The 18,958-nt window shown below is 34.1% G+C and overlaps 1 non-coding gene across 1 annotated transcript; it reads right to left on the reverse strand.

The window, feature by feature from the left end:
• Positions 1 to 1,175: 1,175 nt before the first annotated feature.
• Positions 1,176 to 1,282, reverse strand: LOC128032249 (small nucleolar RNA R71). The gene has a single exon (XR_008188377.1). It is a non-coding gene; the product is annotated as a small nucleolar RNA R71 (small nucleolar RNA).
• Between the last annotated feature and the right edge of the window lie 17,676 nt (positions 1,283 to 18,958).

An 18,958-nucleotide genomic window follows, 5' to 3' on the forward strand; every position in this document is an offset into this window, starting at 1 on the left:
CTACTGGATTAGAGTCAAATCTAATAGGGAAATCCATAGATCAAGTTAATGCGACAATAAGAGTTTTAATTAGAAAGAGATTTCAATTAATCAGCCTAGAGTCAATTGTTCTTACTCTCGAAAGAGATAATAACATAATTTAGGGATTTTTACGGACCAAGACATCGAGTGAATAAATCGTATAAATCAAATTAATAATAATAGGAGTCTAGGTGGATTCTTTCCTGGGTATTGTCTCTCTCATTGGTTATCTTTCGATTATTTTCCTGATTCATTCTTTGTTGCGTTCTTAGTTAAATTAGTTTAGTGATTTTAGATTAGAACTCATCACTCCAAATTTTTGGCTAAATAATAAGAAAATAGTAATTACTAATACTTTTAGTCATTGTGGATACGATATCTTTACTTATTGTAGTTATACTATTCTTCGATAAGTGCGCCTACCTTTGTCATATTTATAGTTAGTTTTGTGACTATCAAGTTTTTGGTGCCATTGCCAGAGACTAAAATATTAGGAACACTTGATTTTTATTAATTTAACCATTTTTTATTTTTGTTTTTAGTTTAATTTTTACATTCTAATTTTTGTTTTATTTGCTTCTGGCAAGTTCCTTTAGTTTATGACTAGAAGAAACCCGTCAGGACCATTGCTATTTGATAGTGAAATTGAAAGTACAACTTGTAGAAACTGTAAAGAAGCAAGGCAGAGTTGGTAAAGTATAACATACGAATAAGAGGACATTATTATTATTGAAGAGATGAACGATAACTAGACTATTCAGCTACCTCCTGTAGCAGCTCGTGTTCCTCGTACTATGTACGATTATGCTAAGCCCATTCTGTCTGAGGCTGAATCGAGTATTGTGAGACCTACCATTGTTGTAAATAATTTCGAACTGAAGCCGAACACTATTCAAATGGTACAACAGTTTGTTCAGTTCGACGGTTTGCAAGATGAAGACCCAAATACTCATTTGGCTAATTTTCTAGAAATCTGCAACACTTTCAAAATAAATGGCGCCACTGACGATGCCATTCATTTACGATTATTCCCTTTCTCGTTGAGGAACAAAACTAAACAGTGGTTAAACTCTTTACCACGAGGTTCTATCACTACATAGGCTCAAATGACCGAAAAGTTCCTTCTGAAGTACTTCCCGCCAGCTAAGACAACCAAATTAAGGAATGATATCTCCTCCTTTGTGTAGATCGACTTAGAGACATTATATGATGCATAAGAGAGATACAAGGATTTATTGAGATGGTGCCCTCACCATGGGTTACCTTTATGGTTACAGGTTCAAACCTTCTACAACGGTTTGAATCCCTCAACTAGGCAATTAATCAACGCAGCAGCCAATGGTACACTTAACAATAAAATACCCCAAGTGGCTTATGAATTCATTGAGGAGATGACATTGAATAATTATCAGTGGCAAGTCATGAGGACAAAGCCCATGAAAGCAGCTAGTGTATTTAATTTAGATGCAGTCACCATGTTATTAGAACAAGTAGAACAATTAAATAAGAAAATTGATGGTTTTTATCTTTCTACATAGGTACATCTGGTAATGCAATGCGAAACAAATGGAGGAGGAATAAGTAATCCAGAATGTTTACCCTTCACCCCTAGCACAGAGAATGAGCAAATCAATTATATGGGTAATAATTCTAGGCCTTAAAATAACCCGTATAGTAATAACTATAATGTAGGTTAAAGGAACCATCCCAATTTCTCTTGGGGTGTTCAAGGAAATCAAATAGCACAACCCCCTTTAGGCTTCCAGCAACCACCTTATCAGCAAGAGAAGAAGTCGAACCTTGAGAAGATGTTGACGAAGTTTATCTCAGTGTCGGAAACTCGTTTCCAAAACACTGAGGCAGTATTGAAGAATCAACATGCATCGATTCAAGGGCTCAAAAATTAAATCAGTTAGTTGAATCTGATGAAATTAACCTAGCAATACCGAAACTAACCCAAGAGAGCAGCTTTATGCAATTACTATTCGAGATGAAGAAGGGTTAGTTGAATCTGAACAAGAACCGAGGTAAGAAATTATGGTAAATAACGATAAGGTTGAGGTAAGCCAGAAAGAGCAAAAGTCGGTTGCCAAAGAATATACACCTCGAGTTCCATATCCCAATGCGACGAAGAGAGACCACACGAACGAACAATTTTGTAAATTTCGCAGAACAAAAAATTACATATTAACTTATCGCTTGTTGAAGCTCTTTCGCAGATGCCCAATTATGTTAGATTTTTAAAAGAGCTATTGGCAAACAACTGGAAATTAGACGATTCGTCGACTGTGGAGCTCAATGCAGTTTGTTAGCCATCTTACAAAATAAAATACCCAACAAACTGAAAGATCCAAGGAGTTTTACTATTCATTATTTTATTGGTAGTTTAAATATTAATAATACTTTGGCTGATTTAGGGGCTAGTATTAATGTCATGCCCTATAAAATGTTTAAGCAACTAGGTATTGGGAAACCCAAACAAACTAGGATGAGTATTCAATTAGCAGATAGAACCATTAGATATCCTAGAGGTGTTATTGAGGATGTGCTTGTAAAAATCGATAAATTTATATTTCTCGTTGACTTTGTTGTATTAGACATGGATGAGGATAATGAGGTACCCTTAATCTTAAGTCAACCCTTTTTAGCCACTGCCAAGACTATCATTGATGTTGGTATGAGTGAACTTGTACTTTGTGTAGGTGATGAGAGAATTATTCTCCAAGCACGCGATTCTGTGAGAACATCTAGTTATCAAGATGATTTTAAATATTTTGTTAATGTGAGTAACCATGTAGCTCAACCTTCTTTGCAGGAAAGACCTCGAGAAAATATGATAGAGCCATGTTACGATCAAGGTGACAGAAATAGAACAACTCATGAAGATCGAGTGTTACAACTCGATGAAATAGATAAATGGATAGCACATATCAAGGAGAAACCAAAAAACCAGGAAAAAGAGCCAAAGCGACACCATGGGAAGCATGAGGATAGAATAAACCAATTTCAGGTTGGGGACAAAGTACTGCTAGAAAAAATAGATCCACGAACTCACCTTTGGAGCTCGAGTCAAACGGATCAACCCTATGTACAATACTAAATGTCTTTCTATATGACACAGCTGAGGTAACTCATTCTAAGTTTGACACGTTTAAGGTAAACAATACTCGACTTAAACCTTATTTTGGTAATAACATTGTTGACGAGAAAGAGGAGCTTCGACTCCGCGAAGCACCGTAATCGTACGAATACAAGGTAAGTCAAGCTTAGACTCTAAATAAGCGCTTCTCGAGAAGAAACTCGAGTGTTAACATTTTTCTAATTCTTTTAATTTTATTTCATGTTATTTTTAAAATTAATTAATTTTCAAAATTAAAAAAAAATTTGACCCATACGACTTGGACACACGGGTGTGTCCCAAGCCATGTGCACAATAAGGGGTTCGACAGTGAGTTACACGGCTATGCGACACTGTCGTATGACACACACGACCTGGACACGCGGGCGTGTCCTTGGCCGTGTTTGAGACTTAATTTTTCTAAAATTCAGCGTTTACACAGCCTAAGATAGTCCATATAACCACACGACTTAGACATACAGCCTTGTCCTAGGCCGTGTGAGTCCTGGAGATAATTATTCAAATTTAATTTCAAGTCAAAGAGTTACACGGGAATTAGACATGGTGTGCGTAAGACCGTGTGCCCCCCATAGCCTCGCATACGGGGGTGGGAGAATCGAAGGAAATTACACACGGCTTGGACACACGGGCGTGTTTGAGGCCATGTGAAGACTAAGCTCACATTTTTAACTTGCACACAGGCTGAGAAGGATCCATACGGGCGTGTGACACGGCCGTGTCGCCCAACACAGGCCCTACACGATCATGTCACCCTTTTAGCCCTCACACCCTAATTTATTTTTACTTTCATCTTCTCCAAATTTTCCACCCCCATAACCCTAACCGCCGTTGACTTCCCCCTTACAACTCTGGCCACCCTCAGCCATCCCTCTTTCTCGTAAACCCAGCCACAACTCCATCACCCACACAACCCCTTACCGAACCCTTACATCCCCTACCACACAAACTTCACCTTTAGCAACCCCGCCCCTTTCCCCTTTAGACCCTTTCTCACCCCGTCCTCCCCTCTCCTCTTCTGCATCGTACAACCACGCATGCCCTTTAGCCCCGTCGCACCCTGACCTTCGTCTGTTCCACGCCCTCTCGTAGTACCTCCGGCCACCGCCTTACTATCGGTCCTCCCTAGTTTCCGTTGTTTCATTTTTTTGTTTCATTTTTATTTATTTATTTATTATTCTTATTTCTATTCTTATTTATTTTTGTTAGATTTAGTTTCATTTGTTTTCGTATTCTCATTTTTTTATTTGTGTTATTTTTATCTTTATTGCCTTTACTCTTATGTTTATTATTCTCATTTTAGCTATCGTATTATTTTAGTGACTTGAATAATTATACTTTTTTTATTTCATTCATTATTATTATTATTTATCATTATTTAATTATTACTTATTCTTCTTCTGTTATGCTTTTGAGCCATTTTTGGTATTTTTATAGTTATGTTAATAGTTTACTATTTTATTGTTTTATTCATTAGAGTTTTATTTTATTTTATTCTTATTTTATTAATATTAATATTATTCTTTTTATATTATTTTTGCTTATTTTATTTTTTGATGTTTTAGTATTTTAGCTGAGTGTTCGATTTGGTGATTTTAGATTTTGGTTGGATTTGATTTCCATTTTGTTACTATTTGAATTGATCCATTATGTTGATTCCTGCCTTTACATTGAATACTGAAATTGTTTTCAGTCCTCTTTTATTGTAGATACACCATGACTAACACACACAGCAAATCTAAGATTGCCATCCCCGCTTCGAACAAGCGGAAGACTCCAAGCGCGACCTCCTCTTTGGGTGCTTCTGCCGATGCATGCCACCTTTATCTCCGATTGCCACAGGGTCCCAGAAGGACTTATATCAGCATATGCAACTGAGGCCATTTGGATTAGGCCGATGTTTTGATTGCACCGCTTTAGTAGAGGTCAAGTTAGCTGATCATGTCCACGCCATCATTGCTACACCTCCTTGAGACCGGTTCTTTTTCATCACCGAGCCCACAACATGGAGCTTATTCTCGAGTTCTGTTCGACTTTCCTGTTGTAACAGGTGGTGTCGACCCATGACAAGCCAAACACTATTACTTTTTGACTCGGTGGTACAACGCGACATATGAGTTTCCTTTAGTTTAGAGCTGCATTGGGACTCTACACTGCAGAGTTTATGAGTACCGAGGGGTTTCTTCGATTATAACAGCACATCTACTACTCGTCATCTCTTTGCTGGGTAGATCTTATGGCGAGAACAACGTCTTATGACCCAGTCGATCGAAGGCGGCTTCTCTTCCTCCGGCCTTGCGCTACATTAATGCCATCTTGGCTCACACATTGGACGGTCAGAAAGAGAGCACCGGATTCGTCGGTATAACTGATGCATTTTTTTGTGGAGCATGGCCACAGGACGCACTTTTGATCTCGCCTATTTCATCGCCCTCGTTGATCACCAAAAGATAAAGCACAGTAAGAGGGGCCTTATCTGTTTAGGCCCTTACGTGACTTGACTTGCATGTCATTTTGGTCTCCTTGACACACCGGAGTAGTCATCCTCCCTTACACTAGTTGGACAGATGTCCCCGCAAGAATTCCCGAGTATGACTCACATGAGGATGATCGAGCGACTTCATGGAGTGGATCCTCCTCAATACCGACTATCTCATTCTGACCCTCAAGATGAGCATGAGGACTTTGCTGATGATGTCCCTGTCTACCACGAGGTTCCACCTTCGAGTCACTATCCTACTTCTTCTATTGCTACCTTAAAGGACCTTTCGAGTGGTTCACTCGCTTTGAGCAGCATTGCTTTTAGAGGTTTGACAGTATTAACGCGACATTGCAGTAGATCTGTTAGCACCTCCATATATCTTCTTCAGCACCAACGACTCACGATACCGATGCCTCTGACGATGATGATCATAGATTTTATTTGTTTTCTTTTTAGTTTTCTTTCCCTTTTTCTTTTATATTAATGTTAATGTTTATTTTTAGTTGTTTTATTTATATTTTCTTAGACTTATTTCGTTTATTATCTTTTGAACTATATTTTTATTTTTATGGTTGTTCTAATTGAGTTGTAACGTTTTAATATTCTTCACTATTTATGTTTATTTTCTTATTAGTTTGCTCGAAATCATGCACTACATTTAGATTTGCTTACAATTCCGCTTTTCACCATTCTGGTGATTTCATCCAATATTCAGGGCAGTTTTAGTTTTCTCCCTCTCTTATGATATTCTGCTTATACTGTGATTATATCTGTTTGTACATTGAGGAAAATGTACATCTTAAGTGTGGAGAGTTTATTTATATAATTATTAGAAAATTCCTTAATTATGTCTTGTATTTAAGTAATTTTATCATATTTCCATTAGAAAGAGTTTTTATCGATTTGAGATTTTTATTGATGTGTTTTGGATTAATTTGTAGATATTTTTGTATTGGTTGATTTAAACTTTAAGACATGAGAGAATCAAGCATGATAAATTATTTTCAAAATAAAAAAAAAAATAGGTTGTTTCTCTAAATTGAAGTTTTATCTTGAAGTTTGAGATTTGCAAGTTTGACATCAAAACCATGATTTTTTGTAGGATGTTGAGCCTTTAGAGCATACATTTTTCATGCTCATTCAAACTTGATTTGTTATTCTAGAACTTGCTTCGATTATGCATGTCGAGACCATACCTTTGATTTGATAAACTGAGATGATAAAGGCACTTAGGTTCTAACCCACTTATCCCATAAAAAACACACCTTTTTAATCAACCCTTAGTGAACCCCGTTGAGCTTACCACACCGTTTCTTGATTAACCCATTAATGTTAACCCATAACTCATTCTTTTTTTGTTGAAACTTTTTCCTGTTTTATTGACTCCCTCTTTGTCGAGATTTGATTTGGTTAATTGTCTAACTATGCTCCTTTGTTTGATTTGCTGAATTATTTCTGATTGTTCTAATAAAAAAAGAAAAGAATAGAAATAAAAAAAAAGTAGTTACTTATTGATTATTATTTAGTTCCATGTTGATTGAGCTTGAATAGTTGAATTCATATTTTGAGAAGAAGCTCGTTTTTATTCTTGAATAAGTTCTTGATTGATGCACTTGTTTTTAATTTAGCATTTGTTTATTTTTCTAGTCTGGTAATTTATCAACTCGATCTCGATTGTATCCATTTTTTTTACCTTTTTCCACACCCTTAACCTAAACCCCATTACAACCTCTTAAAGACCTTTTGATTTGTATATCATATCATCTTATAGTGGTGGAGATTTGATTTTCATGCAAGCCTATGGTAATGACATTTCTTGTTCGACTTTTGAGTGCATATTGTTGAACCTTAAACACTTTGAGTGATTTGAGTGAAACTTAAGTGAGGATGTCAATTCTTGTAAATTTTGAATTAAAGGTAATTACTTAGATAAGGGGAGATACCTATGTTTTCATGCTTTAAAATTTTCGACTTGGATTGTTTGAATTTTTAGTGCCCTTTTAGTTGAATTATCAATGCATGATTATTTGCGAACCATTTTGAGACATTATTGATGAGATTTACAAGTTGAGAAAGATTAATTTTAATGTAAGTTGAGGATTTTTCTTGAGGACAAGAAAACGCTTAAGTGTGGAGATATTTGATAAATGATAAAACTAACATATTTTAATCCCATTCTTAATGTGTTTTTGGGTGATTATTTATGCAAATTGGTGAATTTGATGCTTCTAATCCCTTTAATTCATGTTCTTATACTTAGGTGAGCATTTGGGAGCAAAAGAAATGAAAATTGGAGAAAAAGAGCAGATTTTAGGAGCCACACGGGCTGGGCACATGCCCATGTGACCCACGCCCATGTGCCAACCCGTGTCAATTTCACACCCTGCTTCCCAAATATGCTGAAAAACACAATTTTTAGGCTTTCTGAGTATTCTAAAGTCTATAAATACCAACTAGAAGAAGAGATATGGAAGCGAGGAGAGAAGATCAAAGAAAACACTCAAGGAACACCATTGGAGCCACTTCTGAAGCAGATTTCCATCAAGATCGAAGACCTCATTTTAATTTCTTCTGAAGTTTTTATGAGTTTTTTTTTTATTTCTTGTGGTTTTTCTGAATTTGAGATGTTTTATTTCATAATTATGAATTAATTCCCTAGATACCTAGGGAGAATGAAACCTATGATAAATTTTATTATTTAATTTTTGTTTTACAAAATAAATGCTTGATTCTTATTCTCAATTATGTGTGCTTATTCCTTGTTTTAATATTTCTAGGATATTAATTCATGTTTAATGTGCTTAATTCAATGGAGCAAAAGTCCCTGTTTAAAAGTAGATCTAACATAATTGAGTGGAGTTGCATGCAATCCTAGAAATAGGATGACATAAATCTACCGGATTAGAGTCAAATCTAGTAGGGGAATCCATAGATCGAGTTAATGCGACAATAGAGGTTTTAATTAGAAAGAGATTTCAATTAATCAACCTAGAGTCAATTTTTCTTACTCTCGAAAGAGATATTAACATAATTTAGGGATTTTACGGACCAAGACATTTAGTGAATAAATCGTTTAAATCAGATTAGTAATAATAGGAGTCTAGGTGGATTCTTTCCTGGGTATTGTCTCTCTCATTGGTTATCTTTCGATTATTTTCCTAATTCGTTCTTTTTTGTGTTCTTAGTTAAATTAATTTAGTAATTTTAGATTAAAACTCATCACTCCAAATTGTCGACTAAATAATAAGAAAACTGTAATTACTGATACTTTTAGTCATCGATGATACGATATCTTTACTCACCGTAGCTATACTATTGTTCAATAGGTGCGCTTGTCTTTATTGTATTTATAGTTAGTTTCATGACTATCACCATTGATCGAAAGAACAAGCCAAGAGGAAGAGGAGCACACTAATCTAGCTTCGGAGAATCATTAGGATTTTCCTTCTAGTTCCCTTCTCTTTATCTTTTAAGTTTATTTTGTGATCATAAACATGAATGTTTGTTATTTTGATGCTTCTATTTTAATTAAAATGGCTTAAATCTTGTTCCTGTTAGATTAATTGCATTATGTCAACTTAAATTGTTTAAATCATGTTTTTGTTGTTATAGCCCCGTAATTTGTTGAATTAGATAAAATCATGCCTATATTATGCTTGCATTTTAATTGTAAGTGACAAGTGAATTAATTATAATCGGGTTGAAATTATAATTAATTGGCACAATATTTAATTGGTGCACGTTTAATCTTCTAAGTTAAATGAGGGTTGAATTAACAATCATATTAAACAATATTCTTGCACGGCATAACTTGTAAGGTTGTTGTGATTAAATTGTTCAAGATAGTAATATATATTTAATTCACTGTCTTATACTTGCTTTTGAATTGATTAACTAATTCAATATAGGAATATGTTTATTTAATTAATTCAATAAGCATGTATGTGCATTAATTAGCAAAAGACCAAGTTGCCATGAAATTATTCGTAATAACATGAACATAGTTTTAATAATTCTAAGTTAAAGGAATGAGATTAATCTAACACGCTTATATATTTATTAAAACCATTTTTAAAAATAGTGCATTGGAATTTTATTTTTCTTATTTTAGTTTATTAACTTAGTTGATTTTAGTTATTAGATCACCTCTTTAAAATCAATATATTTTTCTCTACCAATTTGTTTAAATTTGTATTTCATAAATATCTGCTTATATAGTCCATCTGGGTACGATAACTAGACATACTTGTCACTTTATTACTTGTTACGATTATGTACACTTGCACATTTCCATCGTTCCAGCTAGTTATCATTCAATCGCTATCTCTTTTGGGTTAGATTCTTTGAATACTTTGGTGTTCCATTGTAACACTATAAAATTACAACTGACCTATACATTTGTAGTAAAACCGTGGTTTAAAAATTGTCTTTAAAAATAATTTTTTTATGCGCACACATGTGATGCCAATCAATGAACTAACCTTCATTTCTCAAAACTACGTCGAAGACGTGCCCATCTCATCAAGTCTTGACTCACCAAAGACAAACGTGTCAAAACATTACCATATACTTCCATCTAAAGCCGTCGCACTTCCTCCTCACAAGAGGCATCCTTCTTACAAGTGGCTTCAAATCAAAAACAAGGAAGATGCAACCCAAATAGATTCCTGCCATAGCCTGAATCCAAAAGTAGTAGGCAATGATCTGAAATTACGTGTACCTGATGCGAGATCTTTGCATGCAGAAATAGTTCATGCCACCCCGTATTAGCCACACCACAGTCTAACCTTTCCTAAATATTAGTGTGCACAAACCGACCACACTCCCAAATGTACCACCTTCCTTCAAAACCCAAATCTAAAAGATCACAATCTTGAATAACAACATGAAAAGCCTCCATATAGCGTTCATCCCTCAATCGGCCTCCCTATTTCTCATGGGAAAAGAGAATCTTATTAAAATAGTCTATCACAAACCAAGGAGTATGATCCCCATCCGAGAGACTTCACAATAACTCCCAAGACAACAAACGATTAATTTCTTCTAGATGACCATAGAAACTCGTAAATCTCCAATAGTGACCATTAGTAGTTTGAAAAGGAACGTAAAGTAACAAGACATCCTTCTCTCTAACAAAGTGACAATCCTCCTCTAGTACCCACACTGCTAACATCCAACCATACAAAGCCAATTGGCTCGTGTTCGCTGTTCCCAGTACTTTTCACCCTTATCAATCTCCAGATTCAATTGCATCTTAAAAATGATCAACTCTTCAATCGTTTCGTCAGTTGGATCGTTCATGCTCAGTTTTTCAATCCTTCAATATGGATAAACTAACCTTCCCTTCTCAGTACTACGTCGAAGATGTGCCCATCTCATCAAGCCCTGACTCACCAAAGACAGACACATCAAAACATCACCATCTGCCTCTATCCAAAGCCATCACACTTCCTCCTCACAAGAGGCATCCTTCGTCCAAGTGGCTTCAAATCAAAAACAAGGAGGATGCAACCCAAATAGATCCCTGTTATAGCCCGAATCTTGAATCATTGGACAATGATTTGAAATTGTGTGAACCTAATGCGAGATCTTTGCATTCAAAAATAGTTCACGCCACCCCATATTAGACACACCTCGATCCAACCTTTCTCGAATATTAGTATGTTCAAATTGACCACACTCCCAAATGTACCACCTTCCTAACAATAAGAAATCTTTTTTTAACAATACGGAAAGCCTCCATACGGTGTTCATCCCTCAACCGACCTCTCTGTTTCTCATGAGAAAAGAGAATCTCATTAAGATATATATATAAATAATAATATCAATTTTAACTTTATATAAAGTTTTCAAATTTTACTCAACCTTTACTTTTACTTATTACAAAATTTTCAAATTTCTCAAGAATCCTAAAAATCTTGCAGGTTTTATATTCTCAAATATTATTTGAAAATCGAAAGGATATGAGTGAGTAGGGGTGTAATCAAGCTAATTCAAGCATTAATAAATTCACATTCGATTAAATATCTATTCTTAAATTTAAAATATCACTGAGTTGGATTAAACCTGATTTGATAATTAAAATAAAAACCAATCATACATGTCATCAATGGCGGTAGGGGGTAGAGTTCCGGAAATTTGGGTGGTAAAGACATTTAATCTATGCGAGGCGAGGCCATATCCATGAAAGTTGATCATATTGTCAGCAATGCCTAGGATCTGTTTTAAAGCTTCTCTGTATACCAACCTTTCCCATCACCAAAATTCAGGAGAGGTATGCTGGATGCCATTGAATGCTTCATCAGTGTTAGCTTTTTTGTTGAAAAAAACAAATATCTGCAAATCATCGTCTCATGTCTAATCATGTCAACTATCCTTACAATTATATAACATCTTACCTGAGATAGTCATGAACGGTGAAACATATTCTCTAATTAGCCTAATTATATATCTGCAATAAAAAATGTGGAAAAGAAAAATATGCTCATTTGGAATTTGACAGGTATTTATGGAAAATCTAATTGATTATAAAGCTCAACTATATAATATATTATGTACAGAGAGAGGGAGGGGGGGATGGCTCACTTTTTTTAGTAGAACATGCTAGAAATGTGGGAACAGATCAATGATAATACAAAAGATTGGCTTGACTTTTAAGGCTATTATTTTATAGTGTAGTATGGGGATGCATGGTATGTTTATTCAACTTTCAACTACCGACAAGTGAATTAGTATAATAGTAAAATATAGTACATTTTAAATAGAGATCATTCAACTATTAACAAGTGGTTAAGTGTAGCGATAAAATATACTGTACTTTTAAGAAATACAATCACAAACTTCAAAATGATATTAAAAATATAAAAAATAATGCTATCCAAACAATTAATTAATAACTTTATTTTTTAAAATATAAATAACTAAAATAAAATCAGATCTAAAAACTTATTCAATGTCTCTAACTTATAATGAATTAAAGATGAAATGGGTGCTACAATTCAAGGAGCTGAATGGAGGGAAAACCATTGAGACGTTTTTCCACCATAGACTAAAATGGGGATGCAAGTTTTCGTTCAGAAAATGCAGATTTCTGGGCCAAGCAGGATTTGGACGTATTCCAATGCTTTCCATAAGGCAGATTCTTCAACTTTTTTTTATTTTTTTTGATGTTATATCTTAGGTGGAAATCCACAGTGACTAATGTCCACAGTGTGGTGTGGTAATAGAGTTTCCTTAGCTGGATCTCAATATTGTTTAAATTTTAATTAAATGGCTCTCCTTTCTTATCTCATACATCCCATCCTTATGGTAGTTCACAATTCATTTTGATGTTCCACTGTAATTTTAATCAATGTGTGCCTAATTGTTTGCATCCATAAATCATGGCTCATACTGTATACAATTCTCTCACATCATTAAAAATAAAATTAAGTCTCTATAATATATAAATCAACAGATTCTGCCAAATGGGTTTAAATCAACATATTTAATTATAGGACTATCATATCTTTAGCACATCAATTAATTCAAAACTTCAACAGACTGCCTTTTGACAATGATTCACAATTATTTGGGGTTAAAACTTAAAAAAGTCCATGCTCTTTCATAATACAAGGAAAGCCTTTGAATAGGCGTCATATAGACAATTACCTTATTGGGATTATAGAAGATAAAAGGCAGCTTTTGTTTCGTATGATTCCCTACAGAAGAAATTGAAGGTCGGTAAAAATAGAGTTTCTCATTTTTCTTTAAGTCTACTTATCTTGATTGATGTTTGTTTGTTTTTTTTAACGAAGTCAAAGTTACTATCAACTTTGATAATTGAAGTATTAATAAAGAGTTTTAATCCTCGAGATTAATGTAAATTAAAATATACCAAAGGTAAAGGGAACTTGATGTGTTTCAAGCAAGTATGCAATTTTTTGGGGGGCTAAAAGAGAAAACACCTACAAATTTATATCAGTCAAGTATGTGCTGAAATTTCCACATAAACTTCACTGTTTCTTAGGTGTCATGATAGCAATGTTTTGGGGCCATTTGACTTTGGATTTTAGACTGATATTGGCTACTTCACCTTAGTTTTCATGCATGCAATCATAAGCTAAAAGCTTCAACAACAGATTTATAACAAAGCGGGATACCTAGTACCAACAAAAAAGTAGACATTATCATGATATAGTTGGCCATGTCCACCAAATCTTAGTCCTAATTTACAGTAACCTGGATAAGTGCATAAAGCTGTTAGCATTAGCTGGTGTAGATTAGGAGAGTGGGAATTACAGCAGCAAATATGACAGTTTAATAAAGGATTCTTCCTTGGGTTTTCTCTTATAATAATCATTAACAAATTGTAACTTATTCCTTTTAATTTATCAAATATACTATATATTTACATGTGTAGACAGATCTGCTGACGAAAATCCACAGTTATTCATATTCCCAATAGGGCTACTACACTTTTGTTACTAACAAATTCAAGCTGTCGGTTGATATTTCATTTTTTGCTTTATGAAAAAGTAACTTTACTGCTTAATTCAAACTATATTCATCGAAAATTCATGTTACCAACTGATTCCCAAGAAAAGCAAAGCAAATGAAATGAAAATATTTCATTAACAATTAGCTTTGGTGACTTTGTATTCCACTTTATTATTTCCTTTTTCTTCCTTTTAATTAATTGATCTGCTCCTTTTTTTTTTTTTTTGCTTTAATAGCCAGTAGTACTATATGTCAAGCTTGGGATTCAAGCTTGGCATCACACCAGCTGCATATATATAATGCAATTTTTTTTACTAAAAAGCAAGTAGTTGACACTAGACTAATGGCGGTGCCAAAATCCTAAGAGTCTAAAAGTGACTGCTTTCAGTTGACCTAAAAATCATTAATGGAATTATATAAGAAAAAAAATGTATTATATGTACCCAACGAAAGATTGTCGGAACATTTTCAAATATTTATAGTATTTCAATAACTATAAATGAATAGGTGTAATTAATCAAAAGTTATATTATGTGATTTTTTTAAAAAAATTATAACTATTTAAATAATATTATTTGAATAGTTATAATATTAAATGAATAATTATATGCTTCTTTTAAAGATATTATTATTCAAAAAAACACCAGAGACATGAGAATTCCTATAAATAAGAATTCTAATATTCTTTCTTTCCTTCCTTCATTTTTTAATATTATTAGATTATTCTATAAAGTATTACTGCAAAAATTCTTTGTAGAAATTGAGTTTTTTGTTATATATTGCTCAGTGTGTAGTGGACTATTCTCGTCAGTGCAAAACACAAATAGTCATTGGCTTCATTGTATCCTCAAGGTTAATTTTTTTGAAACTCATTTGCACACCGAAGATAGGTGGGGGCGAATATAACCTTAAAGATAGTGACTTGATACACGTCTTGGAGCTTTGTCCAATTTCTTCTTTTTCTGTTCAAATTTCATTCGTGTGTTCGAGATTTTCTTCACCGAAAATTTGTACTAACAAAGGCATCAAGAACTTGTAAGGCGAGAAATTCAATGGGTTACTTGTGGAAATGTGTTTTTTTTTTTTTGTTTTTTTGTTTTTACTGTGTTCACAAGTTTTAACTACAACCTGCCCTTATGTGTGAAAACAAGGGAGGGTTTAGGGTGGTGCAGGAAGTGGACTCTTATCAATCATGTGAACCCCCTCAAGGAATCTCTCTTCATCACTACGTATATATAAGGACCCCATGGGGTAATAAAAGTAATGCATGGCGATATTAAACACACTAATTAATAATCCCATCTCCCCTTATAGCCTTCTCTTTCTCTCTCCATCTCCTTCTTCCTTCTCTTACATCAAGCTATGCTTGATTGTCTTTCTTGTGCTCTGCGCGGATCTGTAACATGAACTGTTGCGGGGAATGTTGTCTGGTTCGAAGTCATTCATATGAAACTTAATTGTCTTTTGAATGATTTCGGACCAGGCTTCATTCCCCCCAACTTGGTTTAATAGCTATGTCTTCTTTACAGCTTCACTGTCCCGAGGGATCCAAAGCATAAACAGAAAGTAGACAAAGCCAGAATCCCACATATCAAGGTAGAACAATCCTACATCCCATTTTTCATGTTTCCTCTTTCTCTTAAATAATATGTAAGTTTCCGTAAACAGTTATCTTTTTTTTATGTGTGTGCGTCTGGGTGGGTGGGATTTGTAGTGTTGAATGTGGGATGTATAGGTATGGAGATTGCTTGCAAAGACTTGCAGGGAATGTAAGTTACTAGAACTCGTAACTCAGTGAGCTGTCAGTCAAATTTTATTCTATATGTGTGTGCGAAATGGAGAAAGATATAAAGAAAAAGTGTAACTTTAAATTTGCCTCATTTTTTCCCTTCAGGGTTCATCATAGCTACTTCTTTGTTCCATTTATGCTATATCTACCAGGTGGGGCTGATATATTAACTCTTTGCTGGGTCAATTCCACATAAAATAAATAAATAAATATATTTTAAAAACACAAAAAACCAAAACTTTTTCATGTAAGTCCGATTTACATGTGAAACTCATAATTCTACGTGGGTCAGAGAACTCAGACCTGCCGTAGGTTGTCAGTATGTTCAAAAAACTGTAGCTCCATGGCTGAAGCTATTTTGAGTGTCTCTTAGGGCTCATTGAAATTGAAAAGATGAGATGATGAACACCAGTCATATCAATCAAATTCTTGAAAATTTCATTACCCTAGCAAAAGTTTTCAGTTCACTAATTTTTTAAAAATTTTAGTTAACACCCTCAAAACTGAGACTCATGTGGAATCAAAGTATTTTTTGTTGGAACTGATAGGCCTTGGCTAGAGGAGATCAAAGATCACAAAAGAAAAAGGGGGAGGGGAGCCACCATTGGACCTTGTCTGCTTATATGTTACCTAATGCATCATCAAAGAAGGGCTACTTTCCTTTAATATGTCTAGGGCTATAAAGTATATATAAAAATAAAGTCATGCATTCATACATTATAACATTGAAAATCTATCTCATCCTTTCCCCCTTCTTTTTTTTCCTTTTACTAATTATTGGTCTTCACCTCCACCATGTCATCCTAATGTAGGTTTACAATTATCTGCTCTTTAAAAAATAATAATAATGTTTCTGTTAGAATAACAACATACACCATTCTCAAACTTATTCAAGTAAATTATTTTGCAGGTATACATATATATATATATTACGAATCATAATAATTTTCTTCTAATCATCCATAGTGTAAAACATAAATTATTTGAACTACTCGTAGCCCCTTCCCAATCTTTAAATAGGAGGACAATGTGTTTCAGCGCACTCAAAGTCACGACCTCCTACATTGACAACAATACCAATGTCAATCAAACTAAGACTCAATAGCCATAAAACATAAACATTTGGTTTTCAATCTCTTTTTCTTTTTTTCAATACAATTAAATTTTGTTTATCTCCAAAATTCAAATTATGGACTTTAACACATGCCAACACAGAACCTTAATCTCTTACTCTTTTAGGTTGTTGGTGGTTTCAATCTTTTCTTTTCCTTATTCTATAAATAAATTGCCACATGACCATGTAATCTGAACTTGCATAATATAATGTGGCTTAAATCAAAATAAAATTTTAATTAAAAGTTAAAATATGATTTAAATATTCGACTTCTTATCATTAAATCAAAACTTTAATTAACAGGTGGTTGTTTTATTATACAATTAATGCTGACCTTCGATCTCATATGGATGACTTATTAAAAGATTCGGGGCTATGCTATTTTCCAGAATGAATATGGTTAAATAAAGTCTTCCTTACGTATAGTCAAGTAATTAAAAGGGTTCTCTTCTCTCTCATATAATTTAGGTAACTTTTTGACTATATCTAGAAAAGCAATATTCAAACAAGAAAATATACATATAAAATTCCATCCAAAAGACAAATTTTGTTGAGCATCACAATCACATGAAGGCATCGTTGTCAGAAACAAGAAGCAACTGATCCCAGTTAAGCTGTTTCCAGTATATATACAGAAGTTAACAAAGAATCACACGTTGTGCATAATGGGATTATGCAACTGTTTAATCTCCTGGGAAATAACTCATGATTTATCATTAGATCTGCCTCAGCAATAAGCTTAGCCTTGACAGCGCCAACATGAAGATCAGAGAGCGAGAGAGAATTTATGATATGAAGTTAAGGATTTCGTGAATAAGTTGGTGATGAAGGGTGATGAAGGGGAAACATCCTAATTCATAAAACAATAGTTTGTACTAATAATAATAAGTATAGGGTGTAGTGCTTAGTTACATTACACTCTTAAAAAAGAGAGTATATATTTATAAGTTGAAGACGATATTATTGAGAAAGACAACCATAAACCTTAAACTAAAATTACATAGTTTGAGGGAAAGAGATCATCATAAGAAATAATCTGTCAATTAATAAGGACGCGATTAACAGTGCAACCCCACCATTATGAAAAGTATGCAGAAAAAAGAAACATATATAGCCCTAGCTAGTTTATGAGCCAAGGCCAAACCCCGGCCGCTAGGCCTATACTACGAGCCAAAGTTGAGATGGCAACAGGCCTCAAACTATTGAAATTGAAAGGTTTGAGAGCAGCCATGGCCATGGTGTGTCCCCTCCAGTTGTGGGTCCCTGGCATCTGATAACTTGGGTAAATTTTCAAGCTATATATCAATCACATACTGATTACTTGCAGGACACAAGTGGTGAATGATATAAAAAGATAAAAGTTGGGAAATGATTTGGATCCGAACTTCATTGGAGAGAGAATGGGGGGCAGTACAGAGGAGAGTTGTAGGCAGTTAGGTAATGAGATAGGTGTTAGACCTTAGATTCTTTTGAAGATATTGTCTCTTTTTGTAGCCATCCAAATCTGTGAGAATAGTTCTCCCCACTTCCCATTGTCAATAAACTACAATGACAATGCTTGCAGTCATTGAAGTTTTACGACATTTCTTGGCATCGAATTTGTTTCATGCCACCTTCCAATTTGCTGCATTATTCAAGCTTTTTCTATTAACGTAACAAAAAAGGCATGCATCTTTTCATTTTTCTATTTCTGCAGACTAATTATTATTATTATTGTTGTTATTATTATTATTATAGAAGAGTCTTTCAATTCCCTTGTCATTTGCTTCTTTTTATTTTTAATTGCTATCAATATTGAAGTTATAGTGTTAGGAGGTTAACTAAAAATCAGATGATGGAAGGAATTGTTGATACACAAATGGGGTGATTGAGGATAGGCACAGAGGAATTATATGCTTTGGAGTGGGTTTTTTTTTTTTGGACATGAAAGCAACCATT

Source organism: Gossypium raimondii, chromosome 8 (assembly GCF_025698545.1).
Source record: "Gossypium raimondii isolate GPD5lz chromosome 8, ASM2569854v1, whole genome shotgun sequence".
NCBI classification, from domain to species: domain Eukaryota; kingdom Viridiplantae; phylum Streptophyta; class Magnoliopsida; order Malvales; family Malvaceae; genus Gossypium; species Gossypium raimondii.